The sequence below is a fragment of the Aedes aegypti genome, chromosome 1, assembly GCF_002204515.2.
Source record: "Aedes aegypti strain LVP_AGWG chromosome 1, AaegL5.0 Primary Assembly, whole genome shotgun sequence".
Classification (NCBI taxonomy): domain Eukaryota; kingdom Metazoa; phylum Arthropoda; class Insecta; order Diptera; family Culicidae; genus Aedes; species Aedes aegypti.
The window spans coordinates 131,365,007-131,372,405 of NC_035107.1; positions in this window are offsets into that span (position 1 = coordinate 131,365,007).

The window sequence follows — 7,399 nt, forward strand, 5'->3', positions numbered from 1 at the left end:
TTTAAATTTCTATCAAACTCTTCGCTAGCGATGCAAATAAAGGTAAAAATCAGGATCAATTTTTGGACTTAATTGCATCGGTAGCAAAGACGTTGATATAAATTTAAAATTTGCAGCATGGATTAGGCAGATATGCTACAAAGCTTTCATTTGAGACTAATTGTGTTCATATTGGTCTGTTCTTGCGAATACACTAACCAATTATGTTGAAAAAGAGCCAAAAAGGTTGGGCAGGCCTGATATAGCTTGATCGATTGCTGTTAGACAAAGCGTTAAGATGTTTCTGAACTAAATGAAATAAGGCCAAACTACTCCAGGGCGTTGCTAAAGCTAGGACTTTTAATTAATGTCCTACAGGGCGTTGAGATATACATGATTTACATAGAATGAGGTCAAATAACTCCAGGGCGTTGATACAGCTTGGAATTTTCAATGGAAACAGAGCATCAAGTTGCACATGATCTACGTAAGACAAGGTAATTGGACAAAGTCAAAAGTCAAGGATAATAGATAAGCATTGAATAGAGCGTTAATAAAAAGTTGATTTACATGACACGAGACCAAATTACTTTAGGACGTTATTACAGCATGAAATTTTCAATTGATGTCCAACAGGGCGTTAATATGCAGCTGATCTAAGATTTACGTGAGACAAGGTCAATTTAATAATCTTCGAGCTGTTAAGTAGAATACCTGTAAGTAGATGAAAACCGAATTTAGTACTATACCATTTAATTCCACTAGAGTTTGTATCCTAGTCGAGTCTAGTATACGACACTGAAGACGGCCTTACAGTTGAGGTCGAAATACGCGTATCTGTCAAAGGATACAAACTCTAGTGGAATTTAATGGTATAGTACTAAATTCGATTTTTCATCTACTTAAGGTCAAATTACTCCAGGGCGTCAATACAGATTGGAATTTTCAATCGATACAGGGCATTGAGGTGCACCTGATCTACGTAAGACAAAGTCAAATTAGTGGAGGGCGTTTATACATCTTGACATTTGTTTCTCAGGTCAACGCCCTGCAACTTATTTACATGGAACAAGGTCAAATCACTCCAGGGCGTTATTAAATCTTGGAATATTCGATTGATGTCCTACAGGGCGTAAAGATGCACTTGGTCTACGTAAAATGAGTTCATATTACTTCAGGGCGCTGATAAAGCTTGAATTGTTAATTGATGTCCTACAGGGCGTTGAGATGTATTTGATCGATATGGGATTAGGTCAAATTACTCCTGGGCGTTGATAGAGCTTGGAGTTTCTATCGATGTCATTCAGGGCGTCAAGATGCACTTGATTTGCATGGGATGAAGTCAAATTAATCCAAAGCGCTTATGCAGCTGGATTTTTTTAAATGATGTCCTGCAGGGCGTTAAGATGCAGCTGATCTATATGAGACAAGTTCAAATTACTCTAGGGCGTTAATACAGATTGGAGTTTTCAATCGATGCAGGGCATTGAGGTGCATCAGATCTACGTAAGACAAGGTCAAATTAGTCAAGTGCATTTATACAAATGTCAAGATGTCCCTTAGGGCGTTAAGATGCAACTGATGGCATGACAATTACTCCAGGGCGTTGATAATGCTTGGAACATTCAAGTGATGTGGAGCGTAAAGATGCACATGGTCTACATAAGATGAGGTCAAGTTACTTCAAGGCGTTGATAAAGCTTGAACTTTTAATTGATGTCATACAGGGCGTTAGGATGCCACGGATCTATATGGGACAAATTACTTCAGGGCGTTGATACTGCTTGGGGTTTTCGATTTTGATCTACATGAAATAATGTCAAATTACTCTAGGGCATTGATAATGCCTGGAATTTTTAATCGATGTTCTACAGGCCGATAGATATGGTGAAATGAGTCAAGGGCGTTGATACAGCTCGTAAATTTCGATTGATTTTCTACAGGATGGTAATATGCCCTTTTTTATATATGAAATTCTAGCAAATAGGTTTGAATAACTTCAGAGCGCTGGTAGGTACAGGTTGTAATTTCGATTGATATCTTATGGAGCGTTAGATTGTTGTTGATTTCGGACATTATTTTTTATGTCTTCGGGTGAAAAACTCTAAAAAAATCTGGGAATAGCTTCTTAGTCGTCGACTAAGCGCGACTAAGCAGGACGACAGGGCTGATTTTATGCATTTCGTTTCGTCTCGTATACACGTACAAAGTAAGGCCGTAGCAGCTGTCAAATCAACTCTGTTATCACAAATTAAATCGCATAAGAGTACAAACTAGTTCGAAATAAAATGTACACACTCGTATTGCATGTTATTTTTCATCATATAAAATATGCACGCATATCGCCTCCACTTTTGTACATATAAGGCCTCTTCGCAACATCTTATACCTGAAACTTAGCGCATATAAGCATCGCAGAACGTAAAAAGTGATATCGTTATACGTTCATTCTGGTTGTCTGGGAAATCAATAACAATGAGGAAATAACCAGTGAAATCCTCAAGTGCAATCTTTAATCCCAATTGGAGGAAAAATATACTCAATCTTAAATCTTCAAACCCCTTTGAATACCACACATTCCTCCTACATTGCCCTTCTACGCCTACTTGTCCCATGTTCTATGCAAACCTTATGGACTGCGGACAAATATGCGTAGAACGGCAGTAGCAATAGTCTTTGCTATTTCCTTCTTAAATAAATATTATTGAGTTTTACCTAAAACGTACTAGATAGTGTCAGTATCGCCAAATTCAATAAGCCTGTCATCGAAATTATTTTGAATATCGTCTGTTACTATACGCCATCCATGTGGACATTTAGATTTCAGTTTCGTTCACCATGTTTGCCTTGTTTATTTGTTTGTTTGCAGTATTGTCGTTCGCTTTCGCCGTGTTTTGTTTTCGATTTCAGAATTGGTCCATAACTTTCGTGATCAAAAACACTGACGTTATCGAAAACACGAACTAATTAGCAGTGTTGTTTTGCAAAAAGTGATGTTACGTCTTCTACAAATTGCGTTTTTAAATAGTTAAATTATCTGAAGGGGTAAAATAAAGAGGCAGTGACCAAACAGTTATGCTACAACTTCGTCGTTATATTTTCTTGAACTGTATACATTTTGTCAAATAAGCCATGTACGCGAGTTTATCTCGAAGTGCTGAAGTAACAATAAAAATGTTTGAATTATAATGTTGTTGATTGACTGATTTGAACAAACATGACTGAACTGAAGAAAATTGAATTGTCAAAAATAAAATGTTAAGGAAGTTACGATTTATTAAAATAATGTACATAAAGTCGTATGGAAAAAAAAATCGTTTGAAATCATTATTGTTCATAACATTTTACTAAAATTTTTAACATTTTTCATTTCTTCTACAAAGTTGTAGGATATCTTAAAACGCGTGTTTTTGCCGAACATCGCACCTCTCTATCTCTTGAAGTAAAGGAATTATCGGTAGACATCGTTTTAATAAGGCTTGTTTGTTCAATAGTAAGAACACACGAAAAGATGCTTATAGACAAATGTTATTATCATCTGCCGAAAGGGAATATATGGTACTTTTATGAGTTGTAAGAGTTGTCTGCGCCATTTTGCGCCGAAAGCAGGTAAAGGGGTCTATGCTACCCCTTGAAAAAAAGAGTAATTCATACATAACTTTGTTACTACAAAAGGAAGCGTGATGATATGTTCAGCAAAAACATGTTTTTTTATGACAAAAAACTTTGTAGAAATCACAAAAAATGTCAAAATTCTTGGAAAAAAGTTATGATTAAAAATATGATATTCAGGGGCCATTCACATACAACGGCATATATCTCAAAAAGTATAAGAGATAGAAAAATTATGTCTTCGACAAAGTTGTTTCAAATAGCCAATTCTACAACTTTGCCGAAGACACCATATGTCCATCTAAATGTTTTGAAAAAATAGTTTTTGTATCTCACTGCTAGGTGGATTGATCACAACACTTTTTTCGTCAGAAGATGCGCTCTAATATACCAAGAAACTTCTCCGAACAAACTACATCACTAAAATCAACGGTTTGGGCGCTATTCAAAAAGCGCATGAAATCGATGAAATGAATCTCAGTGCTTTGGTCATATGGATAACAGATCAGCAACACCGGATTACATTTCAGAGCTCTATCTTCGTCGATATTTCTCAAAATCAAACCAATTACTAAGGGCCATCGTGCTCGTTTATTTTCTTCGGGATGGTCATTGTTCATGCATTCACAACGTTTCATTAAGTCAGTAATATTAACCAGCATCTTCTTAAACTAGAGACGAACATTTATTTTTCTCAGGAATTCATATTGTATGACCAGCCTACTTGAGTCTGTAAGTAGGTGATACACCAAAACAAACTCTTTTCTGCAGATTTGAAACAGCTAGTTTGAACAAAGCGCAAGCACTGTCACTGTCATGTAATCTATACACAGTGTGCATTAGGGTGACCCATATCCCATATCTTTCTTACCATCCTTACCATAAAAATAGTGTTCTGTGAAATTTTCAGCTTTCTTGGTGGTGATTTAAAGATGGCCCAAAAACAAAGTAGGTTCATATGGAAATGACTATGGAGAAATTTTGGAAAATGTTCCAAACATGTTAGCACTGAAATGTAAGTACAAATTTATCATCCCATCGTAAAAACTCATGCTTCCCATTTTAATAAAGGATGTTGCTCAAGAAACAAATCTCTTTCAAGCTAATTTTGTTTAGAATTTTTGTACATATTTGCAGGGCTATAATTCCATATTGAGCTAAATAATAGCAAACAAACTCATGAATATCCAAAGGATAGTGGGTTGAATTGCTCTCATCAGCAAATTTCTTTAGTATGGTTTTAAGAATGAGTTTTTATTATGGGCTGATAAATTTGTACTTGCATTTCAGTACTAATGTGTTTGAAACATTTTTTGATATTATTCCATAGTTTTTTTTTTCATATAAACCTACTTTGTTTTTGGGCCACCTCTAAATCACCACCAAGAAAGCTGAAAATTTCACAGAACACTTTTTATGGTAAGGATGGTAAGAAAGATATGAGAGATAGGATTTTCAAACTTTTTCAAAATGCGAACCACCCTAGTGTGCATGTTTCATTATATTTTATATTATTTTCTGGAATTCCAATGCGCCATTTACCATCGCCCCTATGACAAATGCCAATATGGTGCAAGCTGCACACTATTCCTAGTAATATCATTGAAACGTGCGATGCATACGATTGGGAGTATTTTTATTATTATTTTAACAGTTTAAAAATTTATTAGAGCAATGTTCCCTATTTGTTAGACATTTTTAAAGAGACAATCCTACATTTTATACAAGATTTTCAACCAAAGATGCGGGTCCCATTAAAAAATCAAAATGTTCCTCACGAGCTTGATCTATGAGTTTCCGAGCTGCACCCTGAACAATCCTTGGGGCATGACAGATCTTTCAAAGGATTTTTGAGGATGTCTGGACATTCCTAGCCGACACTGGGAGGTTCTTGTGAGATCCTGAGAATGTATAAATGGTTATTGGGGATGCTGAGCAAAATATAATTCATAATAAACTCTAAAGATTTCCTCATTCTGTGAATTCCTAGCGGGACACTGTGGATTTTAGTGGTATTTTGAAAATATTAGTGGTATAACTGGTATTTTGAGCTCCTGTAGTTCTTGCGGTTTCATAGTAGGATCCTATAGATTTCCGATGATTTTATAATGTAGGTTTATAACATAATTTAAGTTCAACTTCTTAATCCAATGAAAACTCATTTCGAATAAGAAATATAAAAAGCTTATTTGTGTATTATACGAAAAAACGGCCCATATTTAGTTGTTTATGTTTGCCCTTTTGACTGCAGTCAATTCGTTATAAGATGCTTTACTTACCGTATTTTATAAAATTTTACGCGAGGGCCTTGAAGATAAGCTGATTTTTGAAGTTCAAATGATTAAAAAACTCATTCAGTTTCGTATAACCAAGAGTATGTTTTGTAAATACGTTCTTGTAAAAATACAGTAACCGATTCATTTTTGTTCTTTCATATTTTTACACATCGTTAAAGAAATGTGCAGTTAATGCATAATGGTCACTTGTGCGATTATTAATTTTACATGGCAAATACATACTAATAGTGTGCATAAAAATCATTGCAGCCATTTAAGCGATACGAACATATATGGAATGTATTTCACAGTTAACATCACGGGGCTATAGATTCATTGTATTGTCCAACCCAACGGAAATCGGCTTTGAAGTGCACTGCCCATAACTGCATATTTGTAACATTCAACAAAAGTAGGCATTGAGTAAATGGAATACTAAGTGCGCATTTTATGGCAATATGGGAGGAAACTAAAATTTCTAAAAATTACCAGGAAATCTCAAATGCTTATTTAAGATTGATATTTTGAGCAACTCATATCGCATACTAGGTGAATTGCCAGAAAATAATTCTGATAGAAATTTCATTACTGTCACATTACGAGACTCATTTATAATCTCAATGTGACTGTTATGCGGTTATAACTACCAATGTGACAAAACAACTTGGTATTTATTTCGAATTTTCCAGAACAATCTCACGGATTTCAGTAAGTTGATCGAAAGTATTTATCATTTGATGACTCTCCATGGTATTAACTCTATTTTGTCAAAAATGTCGAATGTGACTGTTTTGCTGTTATGGACAGTGCACCGCTTCGTAGTTCCGAAATCATAAGATTTATTTTAACCAATAGTTGAAAAATAAAATTAAAAATGGGTTGATTTTGGCAAATTAAAATTTCGACTTTGTTGCCTAAAACGGAATCCCACTGTAATGATGCAGGGATTTTTGCAGAGAATTTTCAAAGAAATCGTGATTTTATACGTTTGAATGGTTTATTGATTTGAAATTAAACAACTGATAGATCAAACCAAATAATTCATGATTTTATCAGAATATTTCAGCTATATTCCCTAAAGTGCTCCACTAATGTTATAAGAATTCATATCAATCTGCTAAGTCATTTGCTACCCCCCATATGAATTACCGAAATAAATCTGTATGTAACCTTTAAAAACTATGCGTAGTAAAATAATAAAACAATTTGTGAACCAGTTTTATTATGGCGGCCATAGAACTTCCCTTATAACATTGATTAAGATTTCCTTGTGCAGCATACCGAACCGATCTGTTTAGTGGTAGTGACTTGCTTTGCTGCGGTTATGAACCATACCAGGCCAAACCACTGCTGAACCGCTTCGTCGCCGCAACACCTGTTGATCGCTGTTTGCCGCGCATTTTAATTTCTATGGTCCGTGCCACCACTGCATCGCCATCGATCGCACAGAGAGACATACCAGCTGCGTCGCCCAAGCCAGGAATTGGAGAGCCCCATATCTGAGAGAGTACGACTAGAGTTAGTCGGTGTCC